Genomic DNA, 22,737 nt, shown 5'->3' with positions numbered 1-22,737 from the left:
AGAGTCCAGCCAAGTCATTAAACAAACAAAAAAGCAAACAAAAACAAAGACAGGTACCCCTGGTGTGTGTCGGGGTGAGAAGGAGTGCAGGGGAGAAAATTCAAAGCTCAGAGTTTCTACAGTGTATTTTCTGAAATGTCCAGTTTTTAATGAAAAATTACAAGACATACAAAGAAACGGGAAAACATGACCCACACTCAGGAAAAAAGTAGGAAACAGAAATTGCCTGAAAGGGCCTAGATGTCAGATTTAACAAAAACTTCAAAGCAGTGTTATAAGTATTTTCAAAGAACTAAAGGAATTCATGCTTAAAAAGTAAAAGAAGGTACAATGACAATGTCTCATCAAATACAGAATACCAATTAAGATGTTAAAATGAAAGTTATGTAAAGAATCAAATAAAAGTTCTGTAATTGAAATAAACAGTAGTAGCTGAAATTTAAAAATTCACTAGAGAGCCTTACTAGTAACTTTGAACAGACAGAAGAATGAATCAGCAAATTTGAAGACAGAGAAATAGAAATTGTGTAATCCAAAAAATGGGAAAAAAAGGAGTGAAGAAAAATGAACAAGTTCTTAGAGCAACATGGAACATTATTAACCAGACTAACGTGCATAAAGGGAACACTAGAAGGAGAGGAGAGAAAGGAGCAGAAAAAAAGATAGTGAAAGAAATAATGGCTGAAAACTTACCAAATATGATTAAAAACATTAAAAACTATACAAGTCAGCAGCTCAATTCCAAGAAAAAACAAAAAGATTTTTGCATACAGACAAATCATGGTAAGATTACTTAAAATCAAACACCAAGGGAAATTTTTGAAAACAATAAGAAAAATTGGACACATACAAGGGAACCCTAATAAGATTTACATTTGACTTGTCATAAGAAAGAAAGGAGGGGACTTCCCAGGTAGTCCAGTGGTTACAAATCTGCCTGCCAATGCAGGGTCCGTGGGTTTGATCCTTGGTCCGGGAAGATTCCACATGCTGAGGGGCAACTAAGCCCGTGCACCACAACTACTGAAGCCCACACACCCTAGAGCCTGTGCTCCCCAACTAGAGAAGCCACTACGAGAAGCCTGTGCACCACAACTAGAGAGTAACCCCCACTCGCTGCACCTAGAGAAAGCCTGTGCATAGCAAAAAAGACCCAGTGCTGCCATAAGTAAATAAATTTTAAAAAGAAACAAAGGAGGCCAAAGGCAGGGGGATAACATATTTAAACTGCTGAAAGAAAAAGCACATCAACCAAAAAATCTTATTAATGTAACTAGCAAAACTATCTTTTAAAACTGAAATAGATATTCTCTCTCTCACACACACACACCTAAGAGAATTTTTGGCTAGCAGTGCTACCTTACAAGAAATACTAAAGAAAGTTCTTCAGGAATAATTATTTTTCTAAAGCACAACTTATTCTCTGAAAACTATAAAGCATCTTTGAAAGAAATGAAGATCTAAATAAATGAAAAGATATCTCATGTTCTGTTCATGAAGCAGAAGATAATATTGTCAAGATGGCAACTCCCCAAACTGATCTACAGATTCAACACAAAAGATATTCAATATCGTTAGCCATTAGGAAAATCACAACCACAATAAAGTCAAAACTATAATGAAATACTTCTTAATACCTCCTGGGATGGTTAAAATTAAAAAGATATACAATAACAAGTGTTGATAAGAATATGGAAAAATTGAAATATTTGTTCATTACTATTGGGATTGTACAATGATGCAGCCACTTTAGAAATACCCGAAAGAAATGAGAACATATATCTTTGCAATATCTTGTATACAAAAGTTTATAACAGCTTAATTCATAATAGCCAAAAAGTAGGAACAATTTAAATGTCTACCAGCTGGTAAATGGCTAAATAAAAGGTGGTATATCCAAACAATGGAATATTATTCAACCATAAAAAGGAATAAAGTACTGATACTTAGTACTTGAATGAAGTACTGATACTTAGAACAACATGGATGAACCTTGAAAACATTATGCTAACTGAAAGAAGCCAATCACAAAAGATTATATATTGTATGATTCCATTTATATTAAATGTCCAGTGTAAACCCATCTAACATTGTTCAAAATAGAGTAGCACCTGTCAAGGGCCACTATCAAGTCTCTTTCAGACACCCAAGGACTGGAAAATTACTGAAGACAAGAAGTTACAGATTCTCAGAAAAAAAAAACAAAAAAACACATCCTATTGAAGCACAGCTAGCCCAGATACAACTGTGGAGCAGAAAAGATATGAACCCACCACCTCTTTCCTGCACCTTGCCCTCTGAACTCAATAATAAGACTCAAACCACCACCATTGGGAGCCAGCAACCATTCTGTGCATCTGGCCCTTTCCTCCCTTGGAAAGGGAATAAAAACTCTCTTTTCTTCTCTTGTTAATATTTCTGTGAATTCTTTCACAATCTATGTCAGCTCACCCAACACCCAGAATAGACAAATCCAAAGAGACTGAGTGTATATCAGTGATTGCCACAGGCTGGGAAAAGAGAATGGGAAGGGACTGCTAATGGGCATGGGGTTTCTTTCAGGGGTGATGAAACTGTTCTAAAATTAGATAATACGATGATTTCACAACTCTGTGAATATAGTAAATTATAAATGAATTATGCACATATACACTGAATTATACACATAAGAAGAATGAATTTTATGGTATGTAAATTATATCTCAATAAAGCTCTTATAAACGAAAAGAATTAAATAGCAAGCTTTCCCCCACCACTCCATAGTCAGTAAATTTCCAGCTTTAAGTTTACAACTAAGTTATAAAGAAGAAATTGTGGATGGAGGTATATACTATTATTAACTAACTACTACTTACTCTTTTCCCCACAGAATGAGAAATAAGAGAACACAGAAATCCTTTCTTAAATGAACTATTGCTAGTTTTTCATTCACAGTTGTCTCTGAGATTGAAGTCCATTTATAAAGGGATTTTACACCTTGTGGTGAAAACTTTTCTGTTTTTAGTCATTGAATAGAAAGTTCTCATTTCTTTTTTTTTTTCTTTGAAAGTTCTCATTTCTAACAATCTCTCCTGCCTAGTCAGGTTTAAGTACAACCTGCTTTGCTTATTCATTAATGCTGTTTGCAAAACACATGAGATTAGTAGAAAGGGAACTACCCTTTAACGAGGTCTGTAACGTGTCAGATGCTGTCAGACACTCTACTTACATTTCCTGTCCAATGCTCACAACAGCTTTGGGAGGGAGTATTATTGTCACCTCTTTGAAGATGAGAAAGCAGACTAACAGGGGTGAATGAGTGGCCCAAAGTCACACAGTCAGAAATGGCAGAACCCAAGAGAGCCTGTGCTCTTTGCTCAGCATCAAGCTGCCTTCCAGAGTTCTCAGTTCTATGTAGTCACAGGGATACTCTTATCTTTATGATCCTTTATGGCTTTGGTAAAGGCTAAAATTACTAGACTTTGGCTACTTGCAGAGTTCAAGGTTGAGGGTGAATTCAAAGGACTGTGTGATACCACACATTTCCAAACTAGTTTTCCATTATTCCTAATTGTTCAACATTTGTTCATCAACAATTTGTTAAGCATCTACCACGTGCCTAGCCTTGTACACTTTAGTTAACTAAAATGATTATATGAATGTGTTCAGGTTTTAGAACTCTGTCCATCTGGAGGAGGTTGAACAGGGGGTGCCTCTTTTCCTGTCCTGCCAGAGAGCAAGGACACAGTGGCCAAGAACATCCCACCCAGGATGGCTGGGCTCATGCATGCACATATGCACACCTGATCTATCCTGTAAAGCATGCTTGACCTTGAGCTTTGTGGAGGCAGTGACCCTGTCTGCTTTGTGCCCCTTCAGAATCTGGCCCAGAGCAGGTGCTCAATGACTGTTGAATAAATGATTAAGCAATTCCTTTTACCAACCCACTAGTCACTTCATTGCTCTGTGCCTTTATTTCCTCATTTGTAAAATGGGGATAAAGGGAATACCCATTTTCAGATGGCAACTTTGAGATCCCATGAATGATGCAAGGCACACAATGAGCAATCAATACACTGTACTTGTCCTTTCTATTATTACTGTTGAGGGCATGATATGCATAATCTTCTAGGTCAAGTGTCCTCATGTCCCCTATTACCTTGTGACCTGGTTTTTGTTCTTTAAGGCTAAATGACTCAGTCAAATGGGGAATATTGGTCTAAGACCTGGAGGATGAGACAGACACAGTAATCCTATGAGAGTATATCCAGGGCCTCAACCCTGCACAGTTTGGGACATTCCACTCTTTGTCCAGAGTGCACGTGGGAGTGTGGGTTATGTTTCAGAAACGGTAGTGTTTGACCTGAGGGCATAGCTCCAGGGCAATGCCAGACAGCCTCGCACCAGGCCATCAGCCATTAGGCTCTGAGCTGACCCTGTGTATGTATGTTTGTGTGTGCATGTGTGTACACACATGTGCAGAGACCCACAGGACACTTCTGTCTCATCAAGGAAAAGATTGTCTCCCACTAGTCCTGCCATGTCATTGTTAACCACAGGGAGTTCCCTGGGACCTGAAATTGAGGCCCTAAGATACACCCCTAAAACCCCAGGGGGCTGGGGCAGGCAGGGCCTGGCCTACTCAAGAATGGCCCCATGGAGAAAAGCGTCCCTCTACAGGCTGGCAGCTGATGTATTGGAACACCAGTCCTGTGAGCTGAAGCCAATATTTTATCTGCCAATTTTGTATCCTATTACCAGGCCTCTTGCAACTTTCAAAGAGACTCTTTGGGTACAGTGACTCCCCAAGAGGGAACCCACCCTTGGAAACAACCATAAGTAGCATGAGGTCCAGCTGCCTTCCTCTACCAGATGTGAGCAGAGACAGACAGCACTCTCCACCAAAGACAGATAGCACCCTCCACGGGCCTGGGGCAGACAGCTGCTGTGTGCACATGGCCACCTTCTGTGCTGCACGATGCAGACAGGGCTTTGGGGGAGCCTCTTCAGGGAGGGAAGGGGGACCTAGAACCATGGCCTCATGGCCTCCAGTAGGAGAGCAATGGGGAGCCGGCCCTCACCTCACCTTTCTCAGAACCCAATTCACAATTCCTTTCCTTGGTGCATTCCCCAAACAGACAAGGCTTGACCCACAATCAGGGCCAGCTTGATGGGCATCAATCCCTGCAGTCACCTAGGGACTCACATTTATTTTTAATGCTCTGCTGTTGACACCTTGAAATTCTTAATCATTTTTGAGCAAGGGGTCCTACATTTTCAGGTTACACTGGGCCTGAAAATTAGAGAGCCAGTTCTGTTTACTATTTTGCTGATGCAAGGCTTGACATCTGACAGCTATCCTCTTTCCTTTCTGTCTCTTAAGTCCTATCTATGCTGCCCAAAGGCAACGTCCTGATAGAAAAATGCTTTTAAGAGAGCACATTATCTTGGGAAGAGCTTTTCTGCTTGGCTGCAGATGGAATGGTGATGGTTGATAATGGATACTTAATAGCCCCACCAAACCTGGGATTTTCTTAGTTCTGTTCAAGGGTAATGGCTGTGGTGGAGGTCTTCTGCCCCTAGTCCTGATGTCACATTCCTTGAAGAAGCGTAGGAGTGGTATGTAATAAACTCATTTTATCTGGCCTTTGGTGTTCTTGTCCAAAGCAGTACATGGGTACAAGGTAAAGTTCTGAGGCCCAAGTTGTTATCTCGCTTGCCCATTTACTTGCTTTGACTTCAGGCAAACACTAGTCTCAAAGACTAAGTTTACTCTTCTGCAAAATGGGTTATGTACCACACCATGAGGCTTTGGGGCTTCAATCTGTGTGTTGGGGCAGATCCCAAGCTCTTGAGAGAGTGACTTTTAGAAGCTGGTGGCCATTAATTCAGTCTCCCTTCTGACCCGTGGCCTGGCAGATCCTGTGAATCTGGCCATATGGTTTTGGAGGGTTTGTGCCTTTTTCCCTGAAGCCCATTCAAGTTACCCCAGTTGAAGCAGCCTTCCTCTGGGTGTGGTTTCAGACTTATCCTCAGTTGTGCCTGAGGGGTAGAGAGTTTCTGGTTCACATTATTTTTTCTTCTGCAGAGCTGTGCTTGGCCAGCCACCCTGTGAGCCCCATTGTAAGCACAACGCAAGGTAGTCTCATGAATCTTGCTGTTGTCTCCAGGATGGGGGTGTTCTCAAGGACATTATTCCCAGAATAACAGAGTGGCCCCTTTGTGGAAGGAAATATATAGGAGAGGCTTCTCCCAGGTCTCGGTACTCAGACAAACTGAGCTTTTGCAGAATGAGTTTACTACTCTGCACACTGTGATCCTGAGAGCCAAGCCGCTGGGATATTCAAAGCCAGATTTCAGGGCTTCCCTGGCAAACTGACAGGCCTTTGGGCAGGACAGCCGGAGGTCAGTCTTACCCCTGGTTTGGTTATTTTTGTAACTCCTGCTCCTCTGAGATTTTCATTTGGCACAATTCCCTTAGCTTTTTGTTGTACACATTTTTCTTGTATGTATTCTTATATCCACCTCTCTCTGCTGCAAATGGAGCATGATACAAATATGTGAATTCACTTTTAAATCTATGTCAGGGAAATTGAAAGGATTAAGAACCAAACTGCCTTAGGAATGTCATGGGTGCAGTACCACTGCTGAGTGGGGGGCTGGAATTGGGTGGGAGGCAGGGGGTTTTTCCTATAGACTTTATCATCTTACCACACACAGCAATCCCCTGACCCACTATCCCAAAATACTTAGTGGCACCTGCTTCTTTTTTAATTCACAAAAGCTCACTGAACACATTTTGAAATTTTTGCAACCTCCCCTTGAGATTATGCTGAATTGACTTAAGTCAAGAGCTGATAACAAACTCTAGCTGAAACTCTCATTTTATGGGTTCACAAGCAGGGACTTGTTAGAGCTACAACAGTCCATGGGCCCTGGGGAGTGGGAGGGACCACACTTCTGGGAGGGCTGCATGGAAAGGAGGGTGGAGGAGTGTAGAGGGTAGGTAAGAAGCAGTGAATAGGGTCGGGAACACCACATCTAGCACAGTGGGGCTCTGGATCAAGCCCTACGCATGGCCTACGGTGTTACGTGGCTCATGGAACACAGGGTTCTCTGGAGGATTCTGCTCAGAAAATATAATCACAGGTTTTTGGGGACCACTTGCATTTTTCAACAGATAGAAGAAGCTTTTATACCTGGACCAAGTGACCATGCCCTCCACCCTGCCCTGCAAGAATTTCAAACACTGTCCCTCCATGCCGGGGTAACTTCTGAAGCAGAAATGGTGCCTCTGCTTCATACTACTTCACAGCTGAGGGGTCGCCAGTCAAAGCCATGCCTCAGCTCACTTCTCAGTACACAATGTAAGCAGGGCCAGAGGTATCACCCCTCCTTTCGGAAGAGGAGGGTGAACCTCAGGCAGGATGGTAACTTGCCCCAGTGACTGACAGAGTCAGCAGTCAACCCAAAGCTTATGCTCTTTGCACAGTAGTGACAGCCTGGCACAGGGGAGGAGAGCCTGTCTGGCTGCCACGCTAAAATGCCCTCGGAGCTGGGCAGGGGCTGGACCTGCTGGAGGGCTGGGCTCACACTTTGTGTTTTTCCCTGGCAGTGGAGTCTGGTGTGTGAGGAGGGTTGGAAGACGCCCCTTATCACTTCCCTGTTCTTTGTAGGCGTGCTCCTCGGCTCCTTTGTGTCTGGGCAGCTGTCAGACAGGTAAGAATGCTGGGAGGGACGAAAGGTGATTGTCAATACACTGCCTGTCCTGGGGTTGGACTGAATTTAGGGTATTTTCACCAAAGAAAGGGAGGCCCCATAGGCCACCAAGTGAGTGACAGAAGGAACTATGATGTATCCTGTATCTTCTGTGCTCAGCCCCTTGTGGGGCCCCACTGGAAAATGGGGCCCTTATATCACTAACTGTTAGTCGCTTACAAGTGAAGTCGCTCAGTCGTGTCCGACTCTTTGCAACCCCATGGACTGTAGCCCACCAGGCTCCTCCATCCATGGGATTTTCCAGGCAATAGTACTGGAATGGGTTGCCATTTCCTTCTCCTTAGTTGTGCCCAACTCTTTGCGACCTCATAACTGTAGCCTGCCAGGCTCTTCTGTCCACAGAATTCTCCAGGCAAGCATACTAGAGTGGGTTGCCATTTCCTGCTCCAGGGGATCTTCCCGACCCAGGGATCGAACCAGGGTCTCCAACATTGTGGGCAGATTCTTTACCATCTGAGCTCCTCAAAAATATACACTGCTGCCTCCCCACGGCCTCCTCACCCCACCCTCAGTTTTTGGTTGCCATGTGATCTATCCACAACCAGCTGTTAGCCAGAGGCAAAGCCAGATGGTGAGTACCCCTCCTTAGCTGTGCACCTGCCTCTACTGTGGGTCAGGCCCCTGGCTGGTTCAGGGCCTCCTGGAGTGCACAGGCAGGAGGAGATAGCATCACAGCTTGGGAAGACATGACCACACTGACCCCTGAATGTTCTGTAGGGACCAGAGCAAGAAGGTGGAAGTGCTCAATGGCAGTGTTGGGGGAGGCTTTCCAGAGGAATGGCTGTCCCTCCCTTAGTCGTGAAGCCCAATGGGACCCCAGACCCAAAAGCCTGAGATGACCTGAATGTGGAAGATGAGATGGGAGATGTTGTCCTGTGTTCCCTTTGAGCCATTGGACACTATCAGAAAATGAAATTAAGACTTAAGCCAACTGTAGTGACATTTATGGATGTTGCTGGAAGCTACTTTCCATAGAGCAGTGGTTCCCAATTTGTGATGCACAGTAGAGTCACCTGGGAAATATTTTTAAGCCCTGATACCCATACTGCATCCAACAGTCTACATCCAGACAATAAGAATCTCAGAAGGCTGTCACAGTATTTTTTAAGCTCTCTTGATTCCAAGCACAGCCTAGGTTGGAGACCACTGACACAGAGGGACTCTTGGCTCTGGGTTGACAGAATTCTCATGTTGCTGACATTAGATGTATCTTCAGTTTGTACTGTGCTCATGTTCCAGAAATGTGATGGCAGCTTCTACTGTGATTCATTCTAAAGAGCAAATTTCCACATGGTCCTCACATAAGCTGCTCTGTGATTTCAAGATATGCTGCCTCCACAGGAGGCTCAGAATCTCAGAAAGTTACCTCCTGGGCAGAAGGATCTCTGAGACCTCACCCAGGAAGAACCTGGGAGGATGTGATAGGAGAAAAGCCCGTCACAGCCCTGAGAAAAACAGTCTGCATGGATGCCTGACTCAGGCCTTCCACAAGCCCTGAGTACAGTGCTGCTGTGACCTGCAAAGGCCACTTCTCGTGTTGTGCTGTACTCTACAGATTTGGCAGAAAGACCATCCTCTTCACAACCATGGCTGTGTAGACTGGCTTCAGCTTTCTGCAGACTTTTTCCATCAACTGGGAGATGTTCACCATGTTATTTCTCATCGTTGGCATGGGCCAGATCTCCAACTACGTGGTGGCCTTCATACTAGGTAAGAATGGCTTCTGACCTGCAGGACTCCTCCTTTCCATCCTCTGAGAGGCCTGGGAAGAGGGGGCCACTGAAGAGGGCGCAGGGAATACTCTTACTCAGCACAGAAGGAAGCACTGTAATTCATGGTCTGTGCTTCCAAAACGCGATCAGCTTTGGGGACATATGTGCTGGGGAGGAGGCTGTGGTCACAGGTTCTTTGACAGGTCACAGGCAAGGCAGGCGCTCATAGGGAGCCAGCTCTTTGCTGGCCCTGAAATCTGACTGTGAGTAAGAGCCAACCAAGTGATAACTGAGACACATTTCAGGAGCACAGGGCTTGGGAGAGACACAGAGGAGGGATTCTTGAGGGAGAGTCAGTCCGGGGATGTGTCTGATCTGAGCTATGAAGGCTCAAGACTTCTGCCTGGGCCACGGCTAAATGGTCTCCTGGCAGCTGGGCCTGACCTATAGGGGGATCAAGGGTGGTCGGTGCGGCTGGTACACAGGTGGAGGAGGCACATGCCAGACAGGAGTCTGGTGCCAGCTGTCCATCTTTGGGCAGATCTGGCTTCACCCCTAAGTCAAAGTCCACCCCCAGAGCGTATCAGCTGCATACAGGACAAGCCTCATTGCTGGGAGCCATCCTATCTCCTAGCAGCAGCCTTGCTGCTGGAATATCAGGCTGCATGAGAGGGACTCACAAGCTAAAGGTCAGGAGGAGGCCCCCAAGGCCTTCAGCAGCTTTCCCCAGGAGGCAGCAGGGTGAGCTCCAGGCATGTTGATAAGTGTCATCTGCAGGAGTGAGAGTCCCCAGCAGGCTCTCTGAGGCCGCCTCCTCAGGTGAGAGAGGGCCTCCTCTGGGACAATAGACACTCATTCCCATAACCTCTAGTGTGATCATATTCCCTGTTGGCTGTCCCAGTTTGTCCCTATTGCTACAGTGTAATTGCCAATAGCACCCCTTTAATGAAGTCTAATGATTCTTATCTCAGAAGTCTGAATCTAGTAAGGTAATTCTGATAGCTTTTAAGATTATGGGTGACTCATTGGCTTTCGAGATCCTGTGTTCTCTTTGTTGAGGATGTGTATACCCTGTCAGGTTGCCAACTTGAAACTGTTCAAATTCTACCCCTTTAATCATTTGTGAAGCGCTCCTTGCCAAAGGCCTAGCCTTGGCATCTGAAGAAGGAGGTGCGGAGGGCATGCTGCAGTCACACGGCTCCAGCAGAAGCACCCTCTTCAGCAGGAGAGGACGTCTCTCCTTTCTGCAGGGGGAAGAGGGGAGGGGAGAAGGGTTTGTTGAGAGGACACAGAGAGCTGCCAGCCAGTGGTACTAGAAACTGGAGACGGGAAGAATTCAGGACAGAAGTTGCAACCTCCTAACGCCTGATGACGCCAAGGACACAGGGCTCTTGGACACAGCAGAGTTTGTTGTTCTCATGGATTAAAGCCCACACACTCCATCTTCCTTTTGGTGACCACCCCATACCTAGAAAGCCCAATGGGTAGCTTTGCTTGGACCAGAGCATATTAGAGACTAAACAGAGGAATCTGCCTGAAGTGAGCAGAGCACCTTTAGGAGAACCTAAAAAATCACCTGAAATGGAAGGGCACGAGGTCCTAGTGAAGCCAGAGAAGCCCTGTCCTTGGGATCAGGAGTCAGGCAGTGTCTGTGCCGTGCACGGCATTCCCCAGGGCCTGCTGACCTGCCTTTCCAGGGGCACAGGGTGCTTCTGAAGCCATAGAGCCTCCTCCCCCGTGTGAGTGGATGAGGCCAGGAGAGCCCATGCCAGGCTTCCTGCAGGGAAGTCTCTGCTCAGCTGACCCTAACACCACAACCAACTTCTCTCCCTGCTCCTTATGCTGACATGAGTGGGAAGGCCAAGGGAAAAGTAAGAGCTGTAAGATCAGTCAGAGCCTAGATGTATAAGCCAGCAATCAGTGGGCAGGACACTGGGTGTAGCGGGCTCTCCATCAGCTGTGTAGGGTGCTCTGGGAGCCTCCCTGGCTATAGTGTTACTCCACTGTGTTCTACAGGAAACTGCTGACGTTTGTGTGCTGGTTTGAAACTCCTTGCCTGGATTCTCAGGCCTGAACATTTCGGTGTCACTGAAAATCAACCTGCCCCTTGCAGCAGCCGGAATCCCTCGGGAGCGCCTGGAGTAGGGTGGGGATGGGAGATGCAGCAACATCTGGCTTCTGGCAGCGCAGCAGCGCTCTCTGGTGTTCTAGAACTGAAATAGCCAAATTATGGGTTTCATTGAACTAAAAGCGACCTAAGCTCTGGATCTGGTCTGAGTTCTGTCTGGGCCTTCACCTTCACTTTTGCCCTCTGGCTCCAGGGAAGGGTTGGCAAGACTCTGTGGTGATAATCTGCCATTTTAGGAGTTCTCACATTAACTCAGGAAGCTGAATTACTCCCACTCTCAACACAGTATAAAAGTGGATTCTCTCCTTGCTCTGCAGTATTAACAATTATAAAGCCTGCCCGAGTCACAGGAGACAAGAAAGGGGAAGAAAGAAACAGAACATGGATATACCTAAAAGTGAAGGAGCAGCCAGAATGATGCTGGCTCAGCAGCAAGTGACCACTCAGGACCAAGGACACCGACCCTACCCACATTCCAGCTCTCCCCTCACAATCTCCTACTGTTTCCCAGAAGTAACACCCTTGACCTGTCCAAAGCCTCTGGGTGAAACACTAGTGGCATCCTCCTTTATTTCTCATAACTAGCTGCTTGAATTTATTTTGCAAAGTTAACTGTCTCCTGTCTTGACTGATTCATTCATTCAGTATTTTCCCAGCACTCTTAACAATATTTGTTCCAGCATGCTGAGCTACTTAAAATGCTGCTTCCTCTGATGTCTTCATGTTTTCTTCCTTTTGATAAATGCATAACTGATGGCATCTGCCTTTGTAACTTTGGCTACCAGGAAGCTCAGGCTGTTATGCAGACTTTATTAGCCACATAGTTTTTAAAAGTTTTAAAATCGAGTTTACATAGTATAATGTTAACTCTTTTAAAGGTGTATAAATTCAGTGGTTATTAGTATGTTCACAAAGTCATACAATCATCGACTGTACCTAATTCCTGAACATTTCTTCATTCACGAAAGAAACTTATTAGCAGTTACTTCCCCATTCTCTTCTTTCCCCAGCTCCTGGCAACCACTAATCTACTTTCTGTCTGTGTGGATTTGTCTATATTCTGGACATTTCTGATAAACAAAATTTTACAATATGTGGCCTTTGTGACTGACTCCTTCACTTAATGTTGTCAAGGTTGGTCTGTGCTGCAGAATGACTCAGCACTCCACCGTATGCAGATACCACGTTTTGGTCATCTCTTCATCAGGCAACAGACATGTGGGTTGTTACCATTCTTTGACTGATTTGAAGAACGTTGCTATCAGCATTTGAGTACAAGTCTTTTGTGGATCTATGTTTTCAGTTCTCTTGGGCATGTACCTAGGAGCAGACTTGCTAGATCATATGGGAATTTTAGGTTTTACCATTTTAAGGAACTGTCAGACTATTTTCCAAAGCGATCTGTTGCATATTTTTGCTCTTTTCTCCAGGACATAGCTTTTCACTTTTCTTTGTATTTTACTTTAATGTTACCATTATTTTATTTTATTCAAATTATAAGCTACTTCAAGGGAGAAATGGGATATAAATACATTAAAAAGATTCAGAGATTTGCTGGCAACCCTTGTTTGCACTGCCCTGAGAGGGAAGAATTGGGGGACACAGGGAGGAGGTAGGACTCACTCTTGTCTGTCCTCAAAGGGCTCAAATCTGGTCGGCAGAGGCAGCCGAGGCAGCTGTTACAGAGAATGTGGGTTGTTGGCCTAGGAGTGTGGGGGGACCGCAGATAAATTGTCTGCGTATATGCATAGACAAGAAAGATCCCTTTTAACTAGAATAATCATGAAAGTTTATAGAGAAGAAAGAGGACAAGGGAATATCTGCTATTTTGATGAGAATTCTGAGTATTTTCCAGGAGCAAAGAGAGGTTTTTGCTGTCTTCTGTTGGATCTCTTGGTCAAAGGCACTGTGTTTTCCAACATTCCCCTGACATCTGGTACATTTCAATTGTTTGACCAGGATAAAAGAGTTAACGATTCCTGAGTACCTGCCACATGCCAGACAGCTGACTAGGCTCCTTACCTACATTAATCTCAGTCCTCATAATAATAACTCCATGAAGTAGAACTTATCAAAGTCACCCTAGTAGCAAATGAGCATCAAGGGGCCCAGCCTCTGCACATGGCTGATAGAGGACCCTGGGTCCTACCCTATATCCTGGCAACTGCACCACAGTCATGTTTCTTGAGCTGGGGTCTGCAGACCTCTATTGGTCATTCATGGAGGGGCAGATCCTGCCTCCAAGTGGAAGGGATCCAGTGGTTTCTGAGCTGACTACCATAGAAGGGCCCTGAGCAACATGACAGTAAGCCTGGCTCTGAGTCACTCACTCTCGGGGAGAGTGCTCAGATTCTGGAGGTGGTGACGGGCAGTGGGCAAACACTCCTGGACAAGACATGCTTCTTTGGCTTAGAAGTCAGAGTCTCACTCACAAGTGATACTCAGAGGCCCAACCAGATCAAGACCAAGCAGGCTTTTTTCTAGGAGCAAACACCTAACGGGTAAAGGAGGTCAGGACAAGGAGCCCCTAGTGAGCAGAGCCAGAAGTCACCAGTCACCTCTCTTACTGCCAGCTGAACACATGGAGTTTATGACACCTGCTGGCAATGAAAGTTCTGCAGGAAACAAGACTCCTCTCCCAGTGTCCCTGAGAGGACTGGTTGGCCTCTAGTTAGTTTGAAGACCAGTTCAAGTGGGTGAAATGCAAATCCTAACTTATAAAATGCAGGTATGGCCCCACCCATCTCCCACACATGTCTCCACTAGAACTCAGTTGAAGGACAGCTTGACAGAGTGAAGGTTTTGCTCCCATGTAATTGTTTTTTCTGGACAGTATCCATAGATTAAACTGATCAGGCTTAAATCCTATCTGTCCCACTTATTGCATATGTGTGAATTGAGGCAATTTACTTCAACTCTTTAAGTCTCAGCTGATGATACATAAAACAGAAGTAATATTAGTTGTTATATGACTGTTGTGAAGATTCAAAGGATAATACATGTAAACACTCAGTCTGGAACCTGGCTCAAAGTGCCACTCAAAACAATGCTAACTATGAAGATGATGATGATGGTGCTCAAGGCAGGGTGATTTTCTAAAAGTCAGAGAGCAGGAAGTCATGCTCCCAAGGAGCTATTCAGCTTTGTGCCATCCCTGTTGCTCCACATAAGGGCAGAGGGGTAGATTAATGAAGCTCTGTCCCCCATGGGTACTCTGCAAAGCTAGAGCAACTCTGTCCTGGCCTGAGACCCAAGCTTAAAGAGGGACATTATCCAGAAATTCAGTGGGGTAACTTCTTTCTCTTCTCTTATCAGGATCATGGAAGTGTGAGGGAGCTCCCTTGGCCTCATGAGTCTACAAGATTCACACTTGTGCACCTTCTCTTTTCCACAGTCACACCCTCTGCTGCTTCACTTCTGAATCTCTGCTTAGGAATAAGGCACTCTTCATTCTCATATCATGATAATCACAGACAAAGTGTTTAGAAACCATGGCATGGTGAGTCTTCTTATGGAGTGACAGGAAGGTCATGAATGAGGTAAGAAAAGATCTGGGAACAACGCTCATGATCCCGAAAGAAGTCTGGCCCTGTTCCTGGAAATATGAGTTTAAACGCTATGAAATGCCCTGGGTGGTTAGAACTATTGTCCGCAGCCCAAGATGTGAGAGATACACAATACTGGCCATTTCTATCAGTCTGGCTTTTAGAAATGGCTGTTCAAGACAGAACCACTGAGACACATCTTCAGTTATGCTGAGTGAAGAAGAAGAGAGGTGAGGATAGGAACATGTAGGAGGGGAGAAAGGGAAACCAGCACAAGTAGTCATTTTACTGCTTCTCTGGAATTAGTCCTTAATTCGTTAGCCTGTGCTCAGGGCATATAAACACAACTAAGAAACTCCTTCTTAAAACCCAAGCCTGAATAACCTTCAAATCATCTGTTTTGTGTTTTCTGGGCCACTTCTCAGTAGTGGTGGGCAGATCTCAAACAAAAGATGGAGCTATTGCCACTGACCACATCTCCACCCTGGGGCAGAGGACCAAGAGTGGACTCTGTGGAAAGGGCCTGAGTTTTGTGACAACAGAAGGAGCCTGTTCTCAGACTCCTTGTCTCAAATCAAGTGCTCCAAGGAGCAAGCAACATCTCTTGAAGAACTGGGGCTGAGCCATCCACTGTGGCGCCGAGCAGAGCAGGAGCCTTTCCCAAAACAGGGCCAGATGCCAAGCATCTGGTGGTTTTGTGGTGTTCTGGGAAAACTCTGTGAGTTCCTTCCATGTGCGGCCAGCTCCAGGGCTGCCGCCTGCCAGGCCAGAAGAGCAACTTCTTCTTGTCTTTCACTGGGCTATATGGACTGTGTTTGCCTGGGGCTGATCCCTGGGCACAGTGTGACCTCAGTGGAATTCAGCCCTGGGCACTGAGGCCCTGCTCTGTGGACCTCCAGAGCCAGCTGGATCCTCTTTATCATTTCTCAGGGCTCAAGGGTAGCTAAGGGTGTCCTAACACAGCTCAGTAACTGAACTCTCCACTGTTTCCAAGAGACCCATATCTGCTTATTTACAGTGGTGAATGGTGGGAGAGGCTGAATGCCGCATGAGCCACACACCCTCAGGAGAGCTCCCACATCTCCTGGGACACCCTCACTGCTCCTCACCCTGGGGCTTTTATTTTGGAACTGTGGCATTCTCAGAAGAGGTTACCTCTTAGGGCTGAGCATCATATTCATATGACATGAGGAGACATTAAAAAAGAAAAATCTACGGCTCCTTAAAATCTCATGAAAACTCATCCTTCTATGAGGTGGTAAGTCTTGGGTCATGTCCCACCTTCCTCCACACTGACCACTCCTGCTCTGGGTCCCAGAGGCAAATAACTCTTTCCTCTTCTAAGTGGTTATATTTTTAACTCTAATTGCCAGGTAGTGATGTAAAAAAGCACATATTAAAGTGAGTTAAAATGCTAATACTCCTCCCTTGTTTTGAACAGGAACAGAAATTCTTGGCAAGTCAGTTCGTATTATATTCTCTACGTTAGGCGTGTGCACATTTTTTGCAGTTGGCTACATGCTGCTGCCACTGTTTGCTTACGTCATCAGAGACTGGCGGATGCTGCTGCTGGTGCTGCCGCTGCCGGGGGTGCTGTGTGTCCCGCTGTGATGGTGCGTGTGGCTCTGTTTCAGACAGCCCCCTACTGCGGGCCAGCGACCTGGAGCCCAGAGCCTGGTGCTGACCTTGGCGTGGGCCTGCCAACCTCACTGGAGCAGGCTAAGGCCTCAAAGCCCAGAGACCATTTCCCTTGTTGGGGGTAGGCATGCGTGCTCGGGTTTGATTCCCCACTGTCCCGCAAAGCACCACTCTCAGGAAACCCAGTCCCACTTGGGCTCTCTCAACTCTTTTCTGTTACTGGGTGGTTGCTGTTGTTTGTGGAGATGATACTGTTGGGTTTTGTTATTTTTAGCTCTGCCCCCCTGTTATTCTGACACTTTTCTCTAGGAAATCTCTTTCTCCTTATGGCTTCAACTAATGTAACTTCCTCAAGCTTCCCTATCACGTGATGATTAGCATCTAAGATGTGACTGTTTACCTGCTTTGTCTTGAAGAGCTAGAGAATCACTTCTGTTTAATTGTTAGAGAAGATATTCTCTTCACTCCTCCCACAACCCTTCAACCAAATTTTGACACATCAATGTGGGAATAACAAAGTGTTGAGATGCTGACCCCAGTTTCACCGAGTATGGCTATGGGGAAGACTTTACGTGAGAGAACAGAATGACAATAATGGAATAAGGTCCCAGCCATATATTTTATTTGGAAGAGATTCCTCATTTCTTTAGTTTTTCCATATTTAAACAAGAGGAAAGGGGATTTTTTCCCATTATTGAGTCCGGTACACTCTCTCTCTCTCTCTCTCTCTCTCATTGATTAGTCTTGATTTGGTTTCATGATATCAAAATCAAATCTCCCAGCAGTGACTGGTTTTACTGAACTGCTTGACCGCTCTCTGCTTGCAAACAATGAAAGTATTTTTGATCATGTTTTGGAGCTCAGAGGTTAGACTAGCCCTCATGGTTGCCCTGTCCTACGAACATACTTAGGAAGTGTGCTTTAGGAAGTTTCCTAGAAGGACCTTCATCTTGCTGCAACTGTTAGGCAGCCATAGAGGCTGACAGATAGTACTTCTGAGTCTTGTTAGACCAGATAGCTCTGGTTAGACCACTCCAAACTACTATTTTTTTATGATCTGTGAGGCTGCTATGATTTACCAGTGAAAATCCTTGGCATGAGTGTGCATGGGGAAAAGAAAGCACCTTTTTTTTCTTACTTCCCTAAAATTTGAGAAACAGTGTGTTAGATGCTATTCTGATTTCCTGACCCAGTCTGAGAGTAGGGCAATTTTCTTGAATGAGAATCACCATCATCACCGTCATCATCACATCATCATCATCACATCACATCATCATCACATCCTCTCTCTACAACACCCTCTGCTAACTGAATTTATTGTAAAAGGTGCTGGTAACCAGACAGTCTCTCAAGTTACAAGACAAGATTATTCAGAGGTTACTTTCTGCCTCTTCAGTTGAATGATTTTGGTAATCTGTGTTCTTTGGTTCTAGTTGTCATTTCAGCATAAGAGACTACTACTTTCAAAATATGTTATAGTCAACTGTATGACTATATGATTCTATCAGAGAGAACAAAAATAGAAGGGCCCTGACTGACTGTAAGAGATTAGTATGGGTTTTAATTTGTGGGGCTTGGATCTTTGCCTCGGAACCAAATGCCACAGCAAGGAACAATGCTGACAGGTCAGCCTCTTGGATTTCTAGCACAGAAGGTCCATCCCACAAGGAGCTGCCTTACCCTTGCCCCGAGGAGAGTTGTCCCTATGTTGCCCATGGGCTGCTCCATGAGTGCTCCTGGCTGTAGGCACATTGTACTTGGGACAGAACTGCCCCAGACAGAGTGCAGCCCGGGGCCAGGACAAATAAGCTGAGTGCTTGTCCTGAAACTTTAACAGTCTTATCATTTTTCAATAAAAATAAAATACCTCTCTTTTGAACATCTTGTCCTTGAGGGTGGGATTCCCTGAAGCAATGTCCATCCATTGGGATGGGCTGGGATGATGTGGGGAAGGCTTCGGGCTACTGTGACCTCTGCTGCCTACTCAGTATGTGATATAGACTCTCCAGCAACACTCTTCCCCTGTTCAATTTGAATTAAATCTACAGAAAGGCTGTAATGTAAACCTTATTTGGCCCTCCACTAACTTGAAATGATGAGCTAGACTTGATTATTTATGCACCAAAAAACCATGGCAATTCAAAAGTTAAGATGGCAGCAACCCTAAGGACAGTGGGCTGAAAACTGGAGCAGGTGGTTTGGGGACTTTTTAATGTTCCCAATTTCCTTTAAAAGGCTTGGCAGTAAGTGACCACAAATATGAATGGAGTGTTGTTGGTGGGGAAGGAGCCCCTAGGTGCAACATGGGGAAAGTTTTGCAATATCTAGCTGACTAAGTATTTGGAACTTGAGGCCAGTGACGGCCCTCAGAGCTGATAGTTAAGAAAGGTAGGATATGTCTAAGAACAACTTGGTTGGGGAAAGATACCTCTCAGAAGTAGAAGTGCCCATGCTGTATAGTTCTTCATTAATACAGTTGCCACTAGCCACATGCAGTGACATATTAAAATTAAGAAAGTGCAAGTGTTAGTCTCTCAGTCATGTCTGACTCTTTGCCACTCCGTGGACTGTAGCCCGCCAGGCTCCTCTGTCCATGGGATTCTCCAGGCAAGAATACTGGAGTGGGTTGCCATTCCCTTCTCCAGGGGATCAAACCTGGGTCTCCCACATTGCAGGAGGATTCTTTACCATATGAACCACCAGGGGCCGCAAGTAAATATAAAATTGGATTCTTCAGTCACACTAGTCACACCAACTCAATAACCACATTTGGTTAGTGGCTGCTGCATTGAACAGCACAGATACACAGCACCAGAGGAAGTTCCCTGGGACAGGACAGCTCTAATTACCAAGGGTCAGTGGCCTAACATCATCACAGTGGCTATAGGAACCAACCAAGTGTATATTCCAAAAAATGCAAAGTGGGTTCATTTTTCAACTCATGTGCTTGTGGTAGGCTGGGGACAGAAGCTGGGGGTTAGCTATTTGATGTGTTGTGTTTTGCTCTGAGATAATTCCTGTTGAGGCTTTGAAGGGGCCTGTTAATTATAGGAAGACTATATCTGCTACATATAATTTTCTAGGACAACTTAATACTGACAAATAGATAAGGAAAACAAGAGCCAGCAAAAGAATGGCTAAGCAATTCTGAGAAATAAAGATTAGGAAAGAATGATAAAAAATAAATAAAAATAGAAAAATTAGGAAAGAATAGAAATCAACCATGTCTGAGCATCAGTTAAAAATGTGGGTAGATTGTATAATAAAAAGTCAATTTCTAACTAACACAACATTGTTAATAAACTATACTCCAATATAAAATTTAAAAATTTAAATGTTTCTAGACAATAAAAAGAAAAAAAAAGACCACATTGGCTGTCTCCCCACAACTGGTTTGGGTACTCACTGAGCTATGAGTCTGTTGTAAGCCATGGGACATCCCACAGAAGTGTGTCGATGCACTCGCCTCCTCCTCTAACTGCCAAAGGAAAAGCCCGAGAACACAGATGCCTTCTTTTACCCAGTAAACTTGTGAGCATCACCAGCTGAGGCCCCAGGAATTTCCCTAGGGATGGACACACTGAAAAGATACTAGACTCTGTTTCTTTAATGAGCCATTCTGGCTCTGAAGTTTTGGGTAGTATTCTCTAGGTGCCCTGGTTTAAACATGCCCATAGTTAATGTTACCCATTGTAGGCTGGCCCTGGCTTCAAGTACAACTAACAATTGGTCTTATGATTTGATCAGAACTTTCAAACTTGAAGGTGCTTTTATTTATTCCTACAAATGATGGAGATCTTATGAAGCCTCCCTCCTGATGTTCTTTAAAAAGACAAACTAGAATTTTACAAAATAAAAATTATTTGGGGGCAACTTAGAGTTGATAGCATCAACCTTGTTACTGTGAAAAATTATAAAACATCCAAAATGAATTTTAGGTTTATTCCTGAATCTCCCCGATGGCTGATATCCCAGAGAAGATTTAAAGAAGCTGAAGATACTATCCAAAAAGCTGCAAAAATAAACAATGTAACTGCCCCAGTGTAGTTTTTGATCCTGTGGAGGTAAGGATTTGCAAATATTTTCACTTGAGATCAGCTGTGCATTCTTGATTATGGAATTTAATTTGATTCAATAGATTTTGAGTGCCTACTATGTACCAGCAAGGTTCGAGAACTTAGAGACAAAATGATGATGAAGTTCTGAGATAAAACCTATCTCAAAGGGTTGTGGACCAATTAAATTTAATAATATATATAAATTGCTTAGCAAATAGCAGTGAAAGTGTTAGTTGTTCAGTCATGTCCTACTCTTTGCGACCCCACGAACTACAGCCCACCAGGCTCCTCTGTCCATGGAATTCTCTAGGCAAGAATACTGGGGTGGGTAGCCATTCCCTTCTCCAGGGAGCATACAGCAAGTGTTGATTAAATATTAGTTCTTGCTCCGTACCACTGATGGAGCTACATACTAGTGATTTTTGAATATCTATATTAAGTGGGAAAAAATGTGTTTGAGGGATATTCCACCCATGGGTTCCCCACTGCATTCTGAATCTTACCAAAGTCTGCTGGGGAAGCTGTATGTGTCTTTAGTCTTGCTATATGGTGTCTAGAACCCTAAGGCCTGAGAGCATAGGCTGGCGGATTCACACTTGCCAGAAGGAGGCCATGAGAAAAAGCAGATATTCAGTGGAAGCATACTCACTTCCTGACAGTCAGTAAGGACTGACTGTGTCCTTGGCCACACCTCGTGCCAACTCCCAGAGAAAACAAGAAAAATTAGACACATAAGGAGCATAGAATATAACCCAGAGTGTTAAGAGAATTAGATGGAAGATAAGTGATGCGGTGAACAAGGAAGTCCCCAAGGAGCAAACAAGGTGAGCCAGCAAAGAGAGCAACGTGATTCCAGGCTGAAGAAGCCAGTCTAAACCAGGGAGGACACTTAAATGACAGGGCAAGGGCACTCATGGCTAGAAGGGTCAGGGACCGCTCAGGACACCCAAAGAAGACTATATGCTTCTTAGTCTGTATGCTTGCCTCCATGCTCACATCTGTGCCCCTGGCCACCCCAGGACTTTAGATGGTGACGAGCGTGCCAGTACTCTATCCTCCTTCTTAGCCTTTGGAACCTTTTCCAGAAGCAGACACCTTGGTGATGGCTGGAGGATTAATTACAGTGACCATGAGCCCAAGCCTTCAGAGGGCTGCCAGGAAAAACATGTCTTAATCCTTTGCTCTTCAGATCAAAAATTCCATTCCCAGCCTTGGTCAGTTTAACTGGATGCAAAAATAACATTGGGAGTGTCTAACACTTCTGGATCTCAGGGCTGTGCTGAATGTTTTTTTGATGTTTAATGAATATGTGGTCTGACTTCTGTTTTGAGGACCTTAGAGTCTAGTAGTAGAGATAAAGCCTATGTGGATGAAAGCAATCATAAAACATTTCAGAGACACATAGTTATATAGACAAATGAGAACAAAGTCCAGTGTCAAAACACATGCTTTCTTCCCGCCATGAGGCATATTGAACCTCAACTGAACAAACCCGAGGAGGAAATGGGAGCTTGTGCTTTCCTGAGGCCCAGTCATCTCTCCCTATTCACCTCCCAGGTAGGGTCCTCTGAAGGAGGATCTATAGGGCCCTGTGCCAACAAATGCAAACTGCTTGGAATGGTAATAAAGAGCCTACCAGATGCCAGGCATATTGTTCAGCTCATTTGATGCTCATGCCAGTTATTGCTAGTACATATTATTATAGGCCCATTTCACAGGAGGAGTAACTGAGACACAGTTCTTCTTAGTTAAAAAGTTAAATTATTTGCCCAGGATTACACAGCTAGAAGTCTCACTCTGGTGCCAAAATGCATGCTTTTAACGGTTCTTTCTCATCTCATGTTAAGGGCAGTGGCATTAACTTGGACAGGAAGAAAAACCATGTCATACCATCTTCA

At 44.7% G+C, this 22,737-nt stretch overlaps 1 pseudogene across 1 annotated transcript in view; it reads left to right on the top strand.

Moving 5' to 3' along the window:
* The window catches only part of LOC145510051 (solute carrier family 22 member 4-like), a 40,430-nt pseudogene that overhangs the window by 5,753 nt on the left and 11,940 nt on the right, over nt 1-22,737 (top strand). Inside the window, exons 2-5 of the transcript XR_014056649.1 lie at nt 7,595-7,698; nt 9,314-9,468; nt 16,585-16,756; nt 20,720-20,845. The product of XR_014056649.1 is annotated as a solute carrier family 22 member 4-like (transcript). The remainder of the gene's footprint in view (nt 1-7,594; nt 7,699-9,313; nt 9,469-16,584; nt 16,757-20,719; nt 20,846-22,737) is intronic.

Source organism: Giraffa tippelskirchi, chromosome 6, assembly GCF_054371585.1.
Source record: "Giraffa tippelskirchi isolate mGirTip1 chromosome 6, T2T-mGirTip1v1.2.pri, whole genome shotgun sequence".
Lineage (NCBI taxonomy): Eukaryota > Metazoa > Chordata > Mammalia > Artiodactyla > Giraffidae > Giraffa > Giraffa tippelskirchi.
Note: the sequence above shows the minus strand (reverse complement) of the source record. Positions and strands in the feature narration are given on the sequence as shown.